This window comes from Engraulis encrasicolus, chromosome 4 (genome assembly GCF_034702125.1).
Source record: "Engraulis encrasicolus isolate BLACKSEA-1 chromosome 4, IST_EnEncr_1.0, whole genome shotgun sequence".
Taxonomy (NCBI): Eukaryota; Metazoa; Chordata; class Actinopteri; order Clupeiformes; family Engraulidae; genus Engraulis; species Engraulis encrasicolus.
In genome coordinates this window covers 19,562,438-19,582,267 of record NC_085860.1, presented here as the reverse complement: position 1 = coordinate 19,582,267, position 19,830 = coordinate 19,562,438, and positions in this window count along the sequence as shown.

Here is a 19,830-nt window from a genome sequence, read left to right as displayed (position 1 = left end):
GCGTGACACAGGAAGATGGCACCCATCAGGCCAGCTGGTTTCTGCTAACTTGGACGAAGAGTAGTCGCACATCCTGATGCAGTGTGGTACCTTGCGGGTCCCAGGACTTTTTGGTTTGGTTTCGAATCTTCACTTGAGCACATCTTCTTGGAGGGAATTTCACACGTCTACTTGGAGGGCATTTCACACGGACATCCTGGACAATGCCTTTGGACTTGTCACGCTGACCACTCTTGCGAAGTTGAATTGTCCCCGTAATGCATTTTGGTGGCAGAGCCACACTACATCTCCAACAGCAACATTTCTTCTTGCAGTGTGCCACTTGCTGTGGATGAACAGGTTCGGGCCTGTAAGTTGGCTCCAGGATTTCAGAACTGGCTGACTTGTGTTTGCATTTCTTGCAGTCTTTTGAGGGTGTGGGTGGTGTTGTCGACTGTTTTGAAATCTCCACGGCCCTGTCCAGGAAATTGACACCCTCCCCCTCGCCGACAGTGACTGTACCCTCCCCCTCCCAACACTCAGGAGTCCCACAGCTGCTCCCCATGTCCATGCAACTGCCCTGGCTAACTCACCCAGACCGCCAAAGTGCCCTTCGGCCAACAGCTCCTGCACTGCTGCCACTGCTGGAGGCGCAGCCCCGAACATGAACCATGCACCGTTCCGAATCGCAACTGGGTACCGTGCCCTCGGCTGAGCCCAGGCGAGCACTGCAGTGAATACCCTCCTCCACATTCCAGCAACACCGCCCCTGTCTACCCAGTAAGGCATTCCACTGACCCTGCTGGGCCACCCTCCCCAAGGAAGTCGAAGGAACGGCAGACCAGACCACCACTCTGAACCCGCAGCCAGGATATCAGGACCAGCCCCCTGGGGACTATGCCCACAGTACCCAGAATTCAACACCAATCTCAGATATCGGCAGAGATCAACTTCTCCAAGAAGATAAAAGAAATGTGCTTCGGCCAGAACTTGCTGAGAGACAGTGAGAGAACCACTCACCAGAAGAGAGCTGTTAAGCCAAGCCTACCTCTCTACTCTACTCTACTCTACTAGTACTGTGCTGTACCTGCGGTGGAGCTGTAGGCACGGTGTCATCGTGAGGCCAAGGCCAAGCTGAACCCTCTTGACCACAAGGGTGACCCAGTCAAGGCGAAGATTTGCGGAGCAGTCTTTGAAGCACAGCTGAAGAACTACTTCCAAAAGGACTGCCAAGGACAAGAAGTGGCATCAACTGGTAGATAGCCAGACCATCTCGGGTGCCATACAGCATGAAAGTTATGGATGCCAAACCCCCTACGGAAACGGAGTTGGAAAAGTCCAGAGGAGCAATGACTGATAAGTTATTGGTGATGGATTCCAGGTGCTGTGAACATAGCAGATATCAGGCCAGTGCTGAAGACCTTACTGAAGTTCCAAATGGCAATGTGGTGTGCAGTTCCTTCAGTAGCCAGCAAAGTCAGTAAAAGACATTACTGCACAAGCAGGAGACAATGCCACTAGAAATGCAGAAGAAAACATTCACTGCAGTACTTTCCTGAAGTCAGCTGAAGGCCCAACACCAAACTGCAGTCCAGGACAACACACAGTCTAAGTTCAGAACTCCCCCACCCACAATAGTAGCAGTACAAGAGCTATTGGATAAAAGGTGCTTCAGGAGTCTAAGACGGCTGGGCGGGACAGTTGCATGGACATAAAGAGTGGCTAAAAGTCTCCTGAATGTCAAGTGGGGAGATGAACCAGAACTTATTTTTTCTGTTTTTTTTCCTCCAAGCTTTTTCCTCCAGGCCCTTATGTGAAGTGTTTTCTCTGTGTTGGGTTGTAATGTGAACGGAGTCTTTGCATCTTGGTCACTGGCAGCAGGAGGTTGTCCACTGGTCAGTTGCATCACTGGTAGACAGCTCATTGTTGCAGCCGGGATGCACTGGCAGTCGTCAGTTTCCAATGGTGCTTTGGTTTGTCACTGTCAAGTGTATATCATCACTGGGTTTTCCACACTTGAAAAACAAGGACGTGAACAAACACAGAATTCCATTAGTCTTGCCTTTCTATTGATTGCAGTGGTGTGGATCTTCTGAGGTAGTCGTTTTATTTTTTGTTGAGTTTTTTTATTTGGTTGACCTCTGTGCATTTTCCCAAACTTGTAAAAAGGATGGTGCATGCAGACAAAGAAAAGAAATTAGTTGTATAGAAAAGTGAAAAAATATGCGCAAACATGCAGGAAATGTGCAACCATGTCTTCAAAAATAAACTTTGCAATGTTAGACTACAAACCAGATTGAATAACCACAGGCCATCGTAATGTATGAGATTGTAGGAAAGACCTATAAATAAAATGACAATTGTAATTATCAATCTGAGCACATCAACCCCACTAAAAAATACAGACAGTCCATAAGCATTGGTTGCAAACTACCATCAAAATACAAATGCCCAACATTAAAACCAAGAAAATGTTGCTTGTGCCCAGGCTACTAAGCTTTCGGGTTACTAAGATTCTCAAAGATCGAAACTACATTGATGCTTGGACACCATTTACTAATATTGGGGGGGAATGCTGAATAATTGAAATTCGTATTTTTGTCACTCATAAAATCACATGGAATGCCTTGGTATTATATACAGCGGCTGCAAAAATTGAGAGACCACCTCGAAATTAGCAATTTTTCTGTCCTTACTACTTATTGGCATGTGTTTCAGTAAAATGAACATTGTTTTTTTCATTATGAACTACTGACAACATTTTCTATGAATTTCGAATGAAAATAGTCATTTAGAACATTCATTTACAGAAAGTTACAAATGGTCCAATAACACAAAAGATGCAATGTTTTTAGACTTACAAAAAATCCAAAGAAAACAAGTGGTCTCAATTTTTGCCACGGCTGTATAGCTCATCAAATACATTTTCCTATTATGTAGGTCTACATGTAGGCTACCTTCTACAGCCAAAACAAACAAAAGAAAACAGCAAATGCCTCAATTTCATACTCAATTCCAGCTCCTTTAAACCTCCAACAGACCAAATGCTCTGTTTGGCTGGTAGATAGGACAACTTACTAACCAACTTGACTGGTGATGAGTGTAGGCTATGTTTGAGTAGTAAGACAAGCCCAACAGTCTAATGTGGCTGGTGATGAATAAAGCTAATTTAGAGGCCTGATTTCCAGCATAGGCCTACCATATCAGCATTTTATCTGTGTTATGAATGTGAAATAAAATCCTCCAGGGAAGTTCCCCTTATATGAGTTATAAAGTAGCTATGGTAGTTCAAAGTAGGCTTAGGCTACGGTGAAGACCAAGAGAATCTGGTGAAGTAAACGATTTGCCTCATGCCTGATGCCTCTAGGCCCTACTGGTCTGGTGTAGCAGGCCACGTAAGCTCAAGTAGCCTCTCAGAAAGGCCCTCAGACTTGCCATGATGCTGCGCTGCATCGACCACATTTTCTCACTTGGAGGTAGGCTATTTGTTGCGCCATGAATTGCCGCGCGGAGATAAGTTGCTACTAAAAAAAAAATCAAGGTTGGTAGGTATGCTACAGAGATTAGCCTAGTTTATCAGCAAACACTGCGAGACACCCAATCGCCGTGCCTGGCATCGAGCAGAACGCAAGTCAGCGCCATAACCCCCATCGCTAATCATTCCGAAATGAATACAACAAGCGCTTACCGGCTGAGTTTCAGAACTCACATTTCCACAGTAAAGTAGTCTTGGCTTGATTTCAGAGAGCACAGCAGAGTCCGCCTGTAGCTTCCAGTATTGTCTCCCAAACGGTCAAACTAGTCTACAAAGCCTAATTATAGGCACCTGCACTCCAGTTTGCCGCGCAAATCAGCTGACACGTTACAGCTGACGGTGATCAACCGACTTCTGCCTTGATTGGGCTAATTAGTTGACTCACGCTTCTACTAATCAGTTCGCTGTCCTCACCAAATCACCAACGATTCTTCTTTTCTATGTTTTCTCCCGTTGCAACGTTGCACAAGAAGAGCACTAGCTCGATCCCATAGCTTGGATTCTTGGATTGAGTTTTCTCACTTTCTTCACTGTCCACTCTCCTTGTCTTTCTGTAGGCTATCTCTCACCCTCAAGAACATATAGTGAGTCCGATATGTATTTGATCCCTTGCTGATTTTGCCGGTTTGCCCACTAATAAAGACATGATCAGTCTATAACTTTATGATAATATGTATTCAACAGCGGTGTAGTCTACTTTTTTGAAGTGGGTATACTGTATATTTGAGCATTTTTGGAAGTGGGTATACTGTATATATTTATGCTATTCTAAATAATGGATCAATCAATTTTAAGTGGGTATACTGAAGCCCCTAAAATTTAGAAGTGGGTATACTCCATATACCTGCGTTCTACGTAGACTACACCACTGGTATTCAAACATGGAGAGACAGAATATCAAAAAGAAATTCCAGAAAATAACTTAAATTAATATATTTTAATTTATTTGTATTTAATTTAGGCAAATAAGTATTTGACCCCTCTAGCTAAAGAAGATAAAGTGCTTTGTGGCAAAGCCCTAGTTGTCTAGCACTGAGGTTAGATGCTTCTTTTAGTTAATGACAATGTTTGTGCATATAGTAGAAAATATTTTTGCCCATTTTTCTTTGCACATTATCTCTAAAACATTAATAGTTTGTGGCTGTAGCTTGGCAAATGGGAGGTTCAGTTCTCTCCATAGAATTACTATAGGATTAATATTTGGAGACTGTCTAGGCCACTTCACGACTTTAATATGCTTCTTATTGAGCCACTCCTTCGTTGCTTTGACTGTACGTTGTGTATTATTGTCATGTTGGGAGATCCAAAAATGGCCCACCCTTCAGTGTAGTGGTGGAGGGAAGGACGTTTGCACTCAGGATTGCACATTACATGTCTCCCTCCATCCATTCATTGACGTTGTGAAGTTGTCCTGTGTCTTGGCCAGACAAACACCCTCAAACCATAATGATACCACTTTCATGCATGATGGTGAGGAGGGTGTTCTTGGGATCATAGACAGCAGTTCTCTTTCTCAAAACACATTGAATTGTGATAATGCCAAACAGCTTGATTTTGGTTTCATCTGACTACAGCACCTCCTTATCATATCCTAAACCAGTCTGATGTCCGTAGGCAAACCTCAAGTGGGACTGCGCAGGTTCCTTCTGAAGTAGAGGTACCATGTGTGCACTACAGGATTTTAAACCTCTGTGGCATTAAGTGCTACCAGTAGTTTTCTCAGTGATTTTGGTCCCAATAGCTTTGATATCATTGCCTAGTTCATCCCGTACAGCTCTAGGGTGATTTCTTTCTGTTCTCATGATTATCAAATCCCTACAAAAGGTCAAATCTTGTATAGAACCCCAGACAGGCTGATGGATAGTCATTTTGTATTCCTCACATTTTGGAAGAAATGCATCAACAGCTGGGTCATTAATACCCAGTCTCTTTCTTGTGGCTTTGCAGCCCATTTAATCTTTGTTCAGGTCTAAAATCGTGTCCCTGACATCATTTGACCACTCTTTGGTCTTTCCCATGCTGGTGAGGTTGGAGTGTGACTGATTCACTCATACTATGGACTGATTCTGCTGATTCAATGTGTCTTTTATGCATGTTAGTGTGTACAGGTGTCTTTAATTCAGATGACAAGTTGATCGGACGTGCCCATCTGGTCTGTGGGCCCGGAACTGTAATCAGTTGGCAGGGGATCAAATACTTATTTTGCTCGATGAAATGGAAATAAAGTAATATATATTCTCTTCAGTTAATTTCTGGATTTTCTTTTTGATATTATGTCTCTCCATATTATCATAACATTTATTGACTAATCATGTCTTTGTTAGTAGGCAAACCAACAAAATCAGCAAGGGATCAAATACGTATTAGACTCACTGTACAGTGCCAAGCCACATTATTAGAATATCATGAAAAAAATGAATTTCATGAAACCAAATATTTCATTGATTAAGGATTCATTGCCCACATTTTGTACTATTCCAATCATTCATTTGTTTATTTTGTTGACCTTCCAGCTCCAACCCCCCCACCCCCCCCCCCCCCATGAATTGTAATATCATACCACTAGTGATGTAATTAGATTTGTGAGAGCACTTCTACAGTAAACAACTCTGGTTGTACGTGTAGCAAAGGGGAGTTGAACGGGAGCGTACCTATGTTCCCCAGGTCCCATGTTCCCTGGGTCCTATGTTCCACTGTCTTTGTATGGGAACGGGGAACATAGGACCCTTTTTCTAAAAAGGGTTCTATGTTCCCCGCATTCTGTTCCAAGTTTTCAAATTGTGCCCTTCCCAAAACCATCCCTAAACCTAACCTGTCAGAAATTGAATGTTTCTGAGTTGTAAATTTGTGCCCTAATACCAAACCAAAACTATCTCTAAACCTAACCTGTCAGAGGTGCAACAACAACCTGTGCTTTGCCATGCGGCAGCAGTCTACTTGGAAGCAGTGGGGAACATAGAACCCTTTGTTGAAAAAAGGGTCCTAAGTTCCCCGCATTGTATGTTTCCAAGTTTTGAAATTGTGCCCTTCCCAAAACCATCCCTAAACCTAACCTGACGTAATGCAATGTTTCTGAGTTTTGAATTTTTGCCCTGACCAAAACTATCCCTAAACCTAACCTGTCACAATTGCAACAGCTTTGCCATGTGGCAGCAGTGAAGCAGTGGGGAACATAGAACCCTTTTTTGAAAGAAGGGAACATATGGTTCATGATTAGCAATGGCCGTTTATTGGCCATATGCATGTATCTCATAGCCAACTGTGTCAGTTGTATCCAAACAAATGTCAAGGTTGCACTTGTTGAGGACCGGTAATACACATCATCCTCTTTCCAGTCCCTCCTCTCAGATTTGCTCCCTACCTCAGGCAAGCATTTTGGGACAAACTTCCATGCTGTCTCTCAGATCAGAACGATTGTGCAAATTAGCACAGGATTTCCCAGGCTAGATTGAGGGTGAAGTTTGGGGTTAAATGGGGTGGTGTGATGGTAAAGTAGAGTTTAGGGGTGCAATGGGATGGGATCCTGGGCCATTTTAGTAAATGATGAGTGTATAAAAAGAAGACAATCACACACACTCAAAGCAGTTGGAATTCCTAGGCAGCTAGAGTGCTCTTTTCCAGCCACTTCTGATCGCTTGTACCACTCACAGTCATACCTCATATCGTCTGGGCTCTCTCTCTCTCTCTCTCTCTCTGAGTATATGTGTGCATGCGTGCGTGCCTGTGTGTGTGTGCGTGCGTGCGTGCATGTCTGTGTGTGTGCATGCATGTGTGTGCCTGTGCCTCTTGGTGACTGTCTGGGGAAACCTCTTAGCAGAGACAGGGCCCCAGTCATGAACTCTAAACACCCAACTCCTAGCGGAAACCCTGATAGAGCTCTAGATCCACGATCCATGTCAGCGCATGAACGCATCCGTCCCCCACGATTCATTTCCGATTGTCTCCCGTCCTAACACTGGCCTGACAGTGTAGTGAATAAATCTTAAAAACTCAACATGTCAAAAGTAGGCAAATGCCCCTAGCGACTAGCGCTGATCTAAAACCCGGAGGATCCGGTTGGAGAGCCGGGTCAAGACCTCATCCGAACAGACCGGATGGCTGTCGTGCATTGATCCGCCAAAGGCGAGTCAGACGGCATTTCATTAATATGTCAACAAAATGGCAGTTACAGCGCGAGAAATTGTGAAACCGTAATATATCCTCTTTAGTTGACTACAACAGCCATTCTCTAATCTCCCTAGTATGCTGTTCAGTCACGAACACTGAGTAAAACTGAACCAACTCCCGCCTCGTCATTCATCGAGCCTGTTTGATCCGTACAGCCTGTTGTGGCCAATTGAGTCGCGGATCCCCGCTCCCTATGTGTGTGCTTCTGACTCTGTTGAGGTCTACATTTCTAAATGTTAACAGTGCTCTGCCAACGCTTTAACATCTCAGTCTGTAGGCTACTCTTATGGAAATTATAGTCTACAGACGTGACTCTACTATCTATCACTCACTGCGTTACAGCGTAGCCTACAGTCTTTAAAGCCACTGCTGTCACTCCCCTCGTCTGAGTCACTCAGCAGCGGCGCCCTCTGCGACTTGGTGAGACGAATCCTGACTGAGTTGTTGGTAGCAGCGAATCCCCTATGGATCGGATCAACACTTAAGTTTCATTTTTGCCACGAGTGTGCGAGTCGCAAGGCAACTCGGCAGCGGAAGCGGAAGCGAGTGGTCATCTGCTGCTCGCCTCCTGTCTGTCCCTGCTCAACTAGACTTCTGCTCCCAAATATTTGACTTTTAGTCTTCTTAAATACAAACACACACATTATTTATTGCAAAATCAGGAACATGCCGTTTCACTGCTGCCAAAGGCTGTTCGAGTTGTGGTTGCATGTTTAGTGAGGAGACCCAGGCGGGTCGGATCGCAGCATGAGTTTAGGAACTGTGACATTCATAAAGTGAGTTTTGTTGATCAAACTGTCTTACTCTTTGATTTATCAACGTGAACTGATAAATGGAACAACAAAGGCGAGGCGCATAGCTACTTAACGGCAGAAACGTTTAAAAAAAATACATTATTATTATTTTTTTATTATTATTTATTTTTATTTATTTTAAATAAGTGATCCGTCTAATCCGGATACCCTCCTTGGAATGATCCAATCCATCCGGACGCCTCAAAGATTCGAGTTAAGCACCTCTACTAGCGACCGCAAATTGAATCTGCTCCCGGGGGCAGTCTAGCGGACCCTGGTCGTTTTGCAAGTTATCCGATGACAGGCCGGGCTACTTAGTAAACACAGAAAACTTTCTAAGAAGAAACATGGCGGCCGTCCGTACTACTTACAGCACGAAAGGTTTTACTTAATTTAAAAAGCCTGGATGATAATACATTTCGTGGCTGACATGGATTGATTTAAAAATACACCATGAACTTATCGGACACAAATAGATCACTACACATTACCATATGGTCATTCGATGTTTTAAGCAAGCTCGGTAAACTAATTTGAGCATTTTACAGAACCAGATAGTCACACGCTATTATCAGACCACTATTATAGATGTAGAATGAAACTGCTGCCCCAATTTCTCTTGGGAGCTTTGAAAGTCTTTGAGTAGCTTACTAAATAGAAAGGAATGACACCTAGTCTACCGAGCTAGTGGCTAGCCAACCTGTCGTCAATAACACCTGTGCTAGGTATCCAGCCTTGTATTATATGCCTGCCCCAATTTCTAATAAGGTCCATGTCATTAAAAACGAGACATTTGGGAGCTTTGAAAGTCTTTAAGTAGCTCACTAAATAGATGGGAATGACAACGTATCTACCGAGCTAGCGGCTAGCCAACCTGTCGTCGATAACACAGAGCTAGGTATCCAGCCGTGTATTAGTTCTATGGGTATACAGCTAGCTAGCTAGCTAACACCGAACATGCCATGTTGACAACAATCACAAATATAACCATTTAACAAGCCCCAAATTGCTCAACATTTCGCTGGTTGATCAAGGAGGGCCATGTGGTTGAAAACGAGGCATTTTTGAACTGTGTAAGTGAAAACACGATTTATTAGGAAACTTGTTTGTGGCGTTGGTGATCACACGCATCCACTCCTATGAAGGCACGAAGTTGTAGGTGAGAGTAGAAAATGAGTAGTGGGGGTGAGAGTAGAAAATGAGCTAAAAAATGAATAAAACCCAATACGTCAAAAAATAAATCCGAAAAAACAGAATTTGAGAAAAAATAAAACGGAATTTGAGAAAAATGGAAACGGATTTCATAGGGCCCTATTTATTGGCATGACTGATGTCGGTACTCGCTCTTTGTATCTCTCTGTCTGTGGCTCTCACTCACTCACTCTCTCACACACACACACATCAGTATGACCTCCATTCACTATTTTGCAGTAACCATGGCATGTGATAGCATTTCATACATAACATGTAAATAGAGCTCCAATTAAGTTAGTATGATTGCTGTTGCAGCGTTTTCTCATTATCATGATAGTAGCTTATTTACTCCAAGATACAACATCCAATTCATACGTGCAATTTTAGGTTTCAATAAAGTAATAAAGCATTAGTAAAGTAAGTTTTTAAAAAGCATTGAATTAAATAAAATGATTAGTCGACAATGAAAATTCTTGTTTATAGTCAATTAAGCTGGGCTTACACTGTGCGACTTTTGCCCTGATTTTGCCCCGATTTGGCACTCGCATGACTTTTTGGGAGTCGGGTCGATTTCGTGCTTAATCGCAGGTCAATCCTGAGTCTCGCGACGTGCAGTGTTCATGGGGTAACGGCAAGCGATTTCGCCTCACGATCGTGCAATCGCAGGCTCGCAAGTAAATCAAAATTGTTTGAAATCCTGGTCGTGCCTCGTAACTGAATCGTACAGTTAAAGCAGTGCTACGACCCGATTTGACACTACACATGCACAAGTTAATGGGGCACCTAAGTCACGCCCTCTACTTCCTGGTTCAAGGGGCAGACAGTTGCAAAAAAAGGAATAGAAGTGAACGGGGCGAGTCGAGGTGGACTTGTGGTGCATAAGTGGTTGCCTGGCTCTTGCCCGACCTGTAGTTCCGCACAGCTTTGTGAGCTCCACTACTAGGTCTGGGAGCATGTAGCAGGATTCCATTTCTACAGTCAAAAAAATAATCGCAGCATTTATTGCTTCAATGTCAACAAATTCTTTCAAAACCATTTTCTGTTGATCTCTAAAGCGTCAATATGGTCTATAATATGACCTGTGACTCCTCAATGTGAGCTGCCAGTGATATTGAAGTGATAAATGCTCGGCATTATTTTTTGAGTCCAGAAATTGAACCCTGCCACATGCTCCCAGACCGATGTGTGTGTTTGGAGTGCCACCAGGGGGCTCCAGAGCACACACACGGAGGTCTGGTAGGAACCAGGCTACCTAAGTGGAGGTCCAAGGTTTGGATTGTTGTCGAAAAACCACTCATTTCAAGCCCAGTAATTATTTTTTGACTCCCTCTGCCCCATGAACCAGGAAGTAGAGGGCGTGACTTAGGTGCCCCATAGGGCCGTGCGATTCGCTTTTGATCGCATCCTCATCTCCACCTCAGGTGCGCATGTTCCCTCCTCTGCAGCCCCGGGAAACATGCGTGTCGTGCCGCACAGTCAGACCATTCTGCTCGCATCCGACCGTCGGCTCGTATAGTGTGAGGACATGAGTCGTGAGATATGAACTTTTAAACTGCGAAATTTCCTCGTGCAGTGTGAGCAGGAGCTTAATAACCACGAGTGAAAATATTGCTCAGTGTATGCCCGGCTTTAGTCGACTTATTGTTGCAGCCCTAGTGTATTGTCAATGTTGACTGTCTGGATTGCATGTAATTGAATTGCTCCCTGAAGCAAATTACAACACAGCGCTGTTTTAATATGCAATGCATGGTCATCATGAATGCTTGCAGAGAACACCTCAATCTGTCAACAGGCTTTTCTTCATTCCACAAGAATTATGCTGCGTCTCTCTTTCTTTATATCTCTCTTTCTCGTGCTCTCTCTCTAATTCTCTTTCTCCTTTCCTCTCTCTTTCTCTGTTGTTCATCCTCTCCCTCATGTCAACATGAGGGTTGTCATGCAGCTGTTGTGGCAGGGCCTCTCATGCCGCATTTACAGGGACCAGGAGGGAACAAAGGGATCAATTAAGGGACACACACAGACATGCGCGCATGCACATCACACACACACACACACACACACACACCTGTACACAACAAAGGGATCAATTAACCCTGTGAGACCTGAACCATGAAAGCAATGAGAGAAAATTCAAAATTTTTGGAACTTGCTTCAATATTGGTCCCTTATAAGAAATGTAAAAAAAAAATCAAAATTTTGATAAGGTCACTGAGATATTTAATGCATCATATATGATGCAACAGGCTTTAAAGAAATGAAAATTCTAATTTCATGACCATTGGAAAATGACTTTTAATGCATTTACAATTTTTTTTAATTTAGAAAAGTTGTCAGACAATTTGATTTGAGGATTATCTTTAAATATTCAGTGAGATCCTGCCATTTTTTTTAGCCTATCCTTGTTTTAGCAGGACCATATTTTACATTTCCCACAGCCTGGTTGGGTAATTTTTAAAAATCTATGTAAAAACATAGCTGATCGAATGCTTAACAGCCTTTATGAGTGTAATATAGATCATTATTCATTTTTGATGTGTAATTTGAATATATGGGTCCATTACTGCAATTGGACCATTTCTCCATTCACTTCAATGCATTTTTTACGAGATCATAATTTCAACATTTTGCATTACATTTTCAAAATTGCAAGTAAAACCTGTTTCTTAAGGCAATATCTTTGTCTTGAAGTAAAACAACTTGTGTGTTTTGTTAAACGATCGTCGTGGTATGCTTTGTAAGTTTCCCTATGGCGAAATGCATTGATGGCTGACTTCCTGCCACCGCCGGATGGTGCTTATTTGTTTCATCAGTTTTAGCACGATCTCTCTGCAACACGGTGTAAAAATATAAACTCTTCCTTGATTAATTGCACAAAGCAAGTGTTCAAATTAAAGGATGTAGAGTTATATTTTGGAAATTTGTACACAAACCTTTTGCAATTTGACGATATCTCAGCGTCGGTCAGGGAAACCCCATTTTTGCATTTTTCGCCGAGCTGTGGTCAACTTGTTGTTGACCGCTGCTCTATTGTGGCGGTTTCCGTGTACTGCAGGACGCTTGGAAATGACACGCACAATGTTTTTGAGATCTATTTTTTTGTGTGTCAGCGGGGAGAGGGCTTTGAATTTGATTAAACAAATATGATGTGTCCGGCGCGATAGGGTTAAGCGACACACACAGACACGTAAGGGCCAAAACATACCAAGGCGGAACGGGACGAACACGGTCTTTCTGCTTAGTTTCGCCCGGTTTGTTTTTCTCTGCCTTTCACACTGACAGCGTCGGCGTGCGCGTCCTGTTAAAAAAAAAACCACAGCTAAAGCTAGCGTGCTACTTTGCCATTCATTTGAATGAGACACCGCCGGTCGCCGGCGTGAAAAATACGCTCGAGTTCTATTTTCCAAATGCAGCGTGGCGCAGAGCCGGCTCCCGCGCCGCTGATGCCCGACTACCGCCGGTTGGTGTGTAAGGACAGATGTGTTTCAATGTATTTTCACCAACACCGGTAAAAAACATGGCGCGACGCTTTACCGCCCTGGTGTGTAAGACCCCTAAGCATGCACAACACGCGCACATGCACACAAACACACACAGGTCGAAGACGTCCAACATGAAATTGTTCTTCAGTGCTAACGAATACTTTTGCTTACTGTAACTGTGAAAGACTTGATTTTCAATTTTTTGAAAAATGAATGCATGAAAGTCAAGCCAAAAAATCATTTAAAAATCTTTTTTTTGCATTTACAGTAAGCAAAAGTATCCGTTACACTGAAGGACAGTTTCATGTTGGACGTCTTTGACCCATACTTGTACACACACACAGCAGTGTTTCAGGACCAGTATGAAGGAAACTAAAAACAGACGATCTCAATTTTGTCAACGTGGGGCCAGTTGGAGTTGGGGACGCAATTTAGATTGAGGGCGGAACCTGTCCCGTTTAAGTGTGGCTGTCTACACTCGTAGCTGATGTATTTATAGAACTACTGCTAGCAGCCTGATCTTCTGCCTTTTGCCATCCTGTTATTGTGGCCAGAGTAGTCTCGTGTCTATTCACCAAGTGAAGACATTTCAGGTATATGCGAAAGGACTTCTCTCGGATGTTACCCAAGTTCTGCAAGACACTGGTCTATTCTCTTTCCATATGGAACTCCTTCAAATATGCGCTGGCTGTTTTTGACGTCTTTAACCCTGAAATTTTCTTTGTGTTGTTAATCTCTCCCCGCTCCAGCTTCCGCCGCCATAGTGTTTGTTATGAAAGGCTAGCTGCTTGCGTAGTGGTCCTGGTTACGGGGTTGAGTCAATGGGAGTGGCTGAAATGGCGTGTCAGTGAAGACGGGCAGATTCCTTATCCAATCACATGCAAGAGTTTTAGAAAAAATAGCCCCATTTAGGTCATGACCTCTCTCGACAAGTCTCTTTTTCTGTGTGTTTGCAAACCGCACCCCTGTGTGAGGGAATTTGAGTGTCCTTGAAAAGACAGCGCTGCTGCCTGTCTCTGATTGCCAACACCCTCCTCTCCTCAGAGTGACGGATGCAGAGATCATTGATTCGTGCCGGTGGTGCAGGAGAGATATTAGCTGTTTGTCACACACATGGAGTGCGCTTTAATTGAGGTTATACACATTTAGGCAGCCACAGCAAGTGTGTCGGACAAGCAGCACACTGCCAAGAAACCCCTCAGCTGGAACTGAGTGAAAAACTACAACTGATCTTGTTGATGCACATGCACACGTCAGTTGTAGTTTTTCACTCAGACTTCTGTCCACATATTTACTGACATAATTAATATTCATAGGCCTGTCTGTCTGTGTGTGTATGAATTTCTGTGTACACATAGCTTCATGTGTCCGTGTCTTGCTGAGTGGTTCAGTCAAACCAGCCCGGTAGAGCTTGACACAGCACGACTCGGCCGCCAATTGTTGCTTTTCAATTGGGCACGACACAGCTTGACTCAGCTCGAAGACCGGCTGGCCAGCTGAGCGTGTCTTTTGCTGCTTACTACCCAGAATCTGCGTCAGCTTGTCCTGACCAGTGAATCAAAAAATAATCATGGCGGCCACCAGATCAACTGTCTTGGAATGCTCTCTAGTTCGACACTATTACTTACTTTACTTTTTCATTGGTAGGAAAATCGATGGCAAAAATCAACATTGTAAAATCCAAATATGATGTCGCCGAAACTATTTATAGTCTACTTCAATAGGTGAGATATCTTTCCACCTTCGTTAAGTCAACTTAGCCATTCATTCAAACTAGCTAGCCTACTAAGTAACATCATCAGCTGTTTGAGTAAACACTAGCGCTACTTTTGAATAAATGGCGAATGTCTCATGTTCGTCCCGCCCAGACCCATAAAAGGCAATTGCAATCGATGACTTCAGAATGAACCAATAGCGACATGATTATTGGTTCACAGATGTACTATTGACACGGACATTACTATTTGTTAAAGGTATAGTTTTGGATTTTTGACATGAATCTGTATGGCATCCCCATCACCAGTGTTATGCAATGACACTGACTAATCCCCGGCAGCATCCTGTGACCAGAGTTCTCGTCCAGCTTTGGTCAAGTAGAAAGTAGTCCGGCATGTTTGCTAGACCCAGCAAAATAAAACGTTTCTCTTTCCAAAACATTACGTGTTCTAAAGAGTGATATATTTGCATCCCGAAAACATTGTAGTGGAAAAAGTCACACCTTGTGATCATTAGGTCCCATTTTCTCTCAGTTCGTATCAGTGCATGAGACACCGCAACCTGACAGCTAGGGCCTACCTGTTAGATTCACGATTATTTACTACTCTGGAACAGTGGCGGCTGGTAGTCTGTCAAACAGGGGAGGCTGTTCAATTACAATATGTCCAGAACGCAAAAAAAAAAAGGGGGGGGGCTAGGGGGGGTCAATTTTGACACACATCTTACATTGGTCCTGAGCCACATATGGCCTCACACACTAAAGGACTCTTGTTGAAACAAATTTGTTAATCATTAATCATTATCCCCCTTGTAGCCTATTCATAGGGACATTTTTTTTAATTATTATTATTATTATTATTATCATTAGGCCTACCTCCGCCACATAATGATGTGATTGAGTTTGCCTTCGTTGTCTTTGTTCATTACTGGGTGCACGGCTTAACTTACCACTAGAGGTCGCAAAATCTTTAATTATTTACCAGACATTGCCAACACAGTAGGAAACAAGGACTCGCCACTCACGGGACTTGGCAGTTAACCAGTTGGTCAGACACCACACCACGAAAGCTCAAAAGAAACGGTTGTTCTTCCCTACCTTTTTCACCAAGTCAATATTAGGCAGTGCTCTGCTCTGCTCCTTGATATTCATTTTCTCCTCATAAGGACGACTGGAATTCGCCAGAATTTAATCCACAATGCTTGGCATTTTGCATATCTCTCTAGCTTTCTTGCAAGCTAGCCCTAACGAAAAGTAGGCAACTTCAACTTTTGAATTGGGAGATTAAAAAGGATAAGGACGTGCCACTATTAAGACTTTATTCGCAACACTAGGTTTACAAGAATATGTACACAAAACTGGAGTACACCGCAATGAATAGCTTCCCCACTGGTTACCACGACGAAACTTCAGTCAAATTAATAACATATCCGCATTTCGAAATGAAATCAACTACTGTAGCCTACTGACACGGGGTTCACCCAATCACAAGTCGGAGCTCCAGTCTCCGGTCCCTCCCCCCTCCTCTCTCTTCTCCATTCACTCCCAGTGAGGCTCAGTCTCAAAATCAAAAAAATTTCATGGCAATAGCCAATGACCGTTTAGCATTTTTCCATTGAAAAAGCATACACTCCCACATGCCATTGAAGTCCATTGAAACTCGACTCGCTTGCGTTGTCTTGAGCGGAAAAAAACTCGTGCGAGCCTCGGGATCGTATTACAGATTGGTTTCATCTCTAAGTTGAGCACATGCATTTTCTATGGAGCTGGGTCTGAAATAGCAATGTTATTAAATCGTGTAAAGCATTAGTTTACATAGGCCTACTATTCTCCGTGATTTTGGACAGGAGGCGGCGCCTCCCTTGTACTCAAGGAGGAATCGCCTCTGCTCTGGAAGATGTCTGACTACAAGAGCGACGAGGAAAACATCGACTTCCACTCAGAGCTAAGGGGAGTATACTTATGATGAATTTCGACAAATGGAATTAGATCGGGCAGAAAGATATGGTGGACAGAGAAGTGATGGAAGCTGAAGCTGGAGCCACAGCTGGAGCTGCGATATCCAGGGTGGCCAACAAATCAAGTGTGAATTAATGCAGACAGAGGTGGAGTGTTACTGCTGCCACGAGTGGGATTTAGTTATGCCCCAGATGCAAAACCTTTCCATTGATGAGGATGCCGGTGGGGCTGTCTGCATCACAAACAACAGTGACATCCCTGCCCTCCGGAATGAAGATGTCTTGAGAACATTCTTCTTTTTTCCCAAGATCAACTGGAAGAGGCGTCCCAGATCAGCTGGACCGATGGTAGGGGTGTGCAAATGAATCGTCATGACGATGCATCGCGATTCTTGTTTTCACGATAGACTGCATCGATTCATGACGCCAAAAAACAATTCTTTAATAATAACAAGAAAGTATGCACAGTGTTTGAAAAGGTCCATGACCGTCTACTACCATAAATACCATCTCCGGTCCACTAGATGGCGCCGTATAGTGGCTTGCTAGGGGACACATCTTAGTTGATGTGGAGGAAGTAGCCTGGTCACACAGGGTGCATCCCAATATGTGACCTTGCCTCCTCCACTTGTGCTTGTCTCCTCGTCCCGCCTCCTGGCCCCTCCTCCGTGGAGAAAACGATAAAGTTTCCCAGCTGTCAGCCTCGCCACAACAACTTTTGAGGGACTGTTTTTCATTCACCATCCCAATTGCAAATGAGAAAAAGACTTTACAATTGAGCTTTTGCAAGATATTGAAATATACTGCTGTTGTCAGTGATGTCATCATGACGAGAAGCAAGTGGAGGAGGCAAGTGGAGGAGGCAAGGTCGCATATTAAAACGCACTCACAGCCATTGTTTTGATCATTGCTGTGTTTGGGCTAGAGCTAGCAGTTCCACTAAAACCCTTCCCCTTAAATTCACAAGTCATTAAACATTTTGATAAATACTGATATAACGTTTTTGAAGACCTGTCTCCAAACGATTGTTTAGTGCTCTGAATTTGTACACAAGTTGCCAAGTTCGTCTCTGGTATCCTGATGTTGTAAGCATTAGCCGCGGTTAGCTCCGGTTAGTTCCTAATGTGCAAAATGGTTTAAGACACACACAGTAGACTGGTTGATAGGGATGTGCATTTCTGGCAAAAACACTGTTCGAAATTCGATGGCCACTATTCAAATGTTATTCGAAAATCGAGAAAAAAAGAAAAAGAAAAAAATGGATGTGCGTTTGCTGACTGAAGGACTCCCACTGTCATCCTTTGAAAACGTGTAAATTCCGCCGACGTATCATAAAGAGTTCAATCACTGACTAGTTATACAAGTCATTGAGTTCAATACTTATTTACTGTGGCCTTCCATCTACAGCACGAGAAGGGCACTAGAAAATGCTGTCGGGCGTTGTACACCTCTGAACGTCCAGCAGCACGTTCACTGGAAGAGGGAGTCTGTGCGTCCGTGACGTGAAATATTTCTCATTCCCTTCCCCTCCTTCCATTCTCGTGGCACGGCAAAATAAACCCCACTGAAGAACAGTTGTTTGCTAGTTGGGCTGCATTAGTTAGCAATTGACATTGTTGACAGACAGTATCCCAATTCGCACGGCTACAGGGGTGGTTTACTTCGGAATAGTTTGTTTTCCAAATCCGAAGCAACTCCATATGAAACGACCCCCAAATAGTTGCAGATTATAGTGTAGTGAGCCAGATAAAAATCGCCTCAGCTAAGAGTACCATGTTCTTGTTAGCTTATCATTATTAGCGTTAGAGACATATTGAAATAACCTGCCACTGTTGACACTGACATTGGCTAACAGCTACAAGGGTAGCTTAGGCTACCTTGCAGACGTTTACGATGACGCAAATTGATGTGACATTATTCCCGAATAGTTGCAGATGACAGTCCATGTTTACAAAACCATCACCAATTGCAGATTTACAGTGTCAACGATTTATTGAAATGCCCAATGCCCATTCCTGAAATGCACGAGATGCGTGGCTTCTCCCTGGCTGTAAACAGTGTTTGTGTCGGCGGGGGGCGGGACGCTTTCAGACACACTCGCCTTACGTGTTGGAAATGAAAGATGAGCATCGTATTTAGAGCTACTACGTGAATTTAATGAAACCCTGCAGTAGTTTCCATTTCTCACTTAACACTTTTATGTGGGGTCTGCATTTTATATGAATGTCAATGTGGATTTTGAGACTGGCTCAATTTTTTTTTTATTCGACAGGACTATTCTAAATTCGAAAGAGTAAAGACTGCACATCCCTGGTAGACCGCAGTTGTTGAAAATAAGATCACATGGAGATGTTAGAATAGTAGGGGCTCTAAGCCGAGAAATCGTTACGCGCTGGATAGAAGCATATCATTCGGTACACGTGTTCCTTGACTGATTTGAAGACATCCTAGAAGGGGTGCCCCTTGAAAAAAAATGTCTACCATGTCATATACAATATGTCATGTTGGTAACGCATTACATTGTTATTACATGACATTATACTTAGCTGACAATGTTAATATAGTCCTCAGAAGAGATGAAGCAAGGGTAGCCTGCTAGACCAGATTGATAAATCTACAAACTGTACATAGTGTGAAAGTATGGGTGAGTCTGTGCTTACGTGCTTGACAGCATGTAACATTGTGAACGATTTGAGAAGATTCTTGGTCTGAATTAAAATGAGCATTGCCAACACTAAAACTATGGTGAGAATAGACTGCTGCTAATGCTCGATTTGAATGGGATAGTGTCAGTGCAAGATGCCCTAGGTAGCAGGTTCTCCATCCTCTAATTTCCATAACAGATATACGTATTTTATTTGTATGAGAGAAGGTAAAGGACAGGACCTTTCCATATGTATGAAGAACCCCATAAGACCTAATTATATATGTTTAAACTGCATATTGTGAGAGCATTTCAGTCATCTTTAGAATGGCATTACAGATTACTCAATATAGGCCTACATGTAGG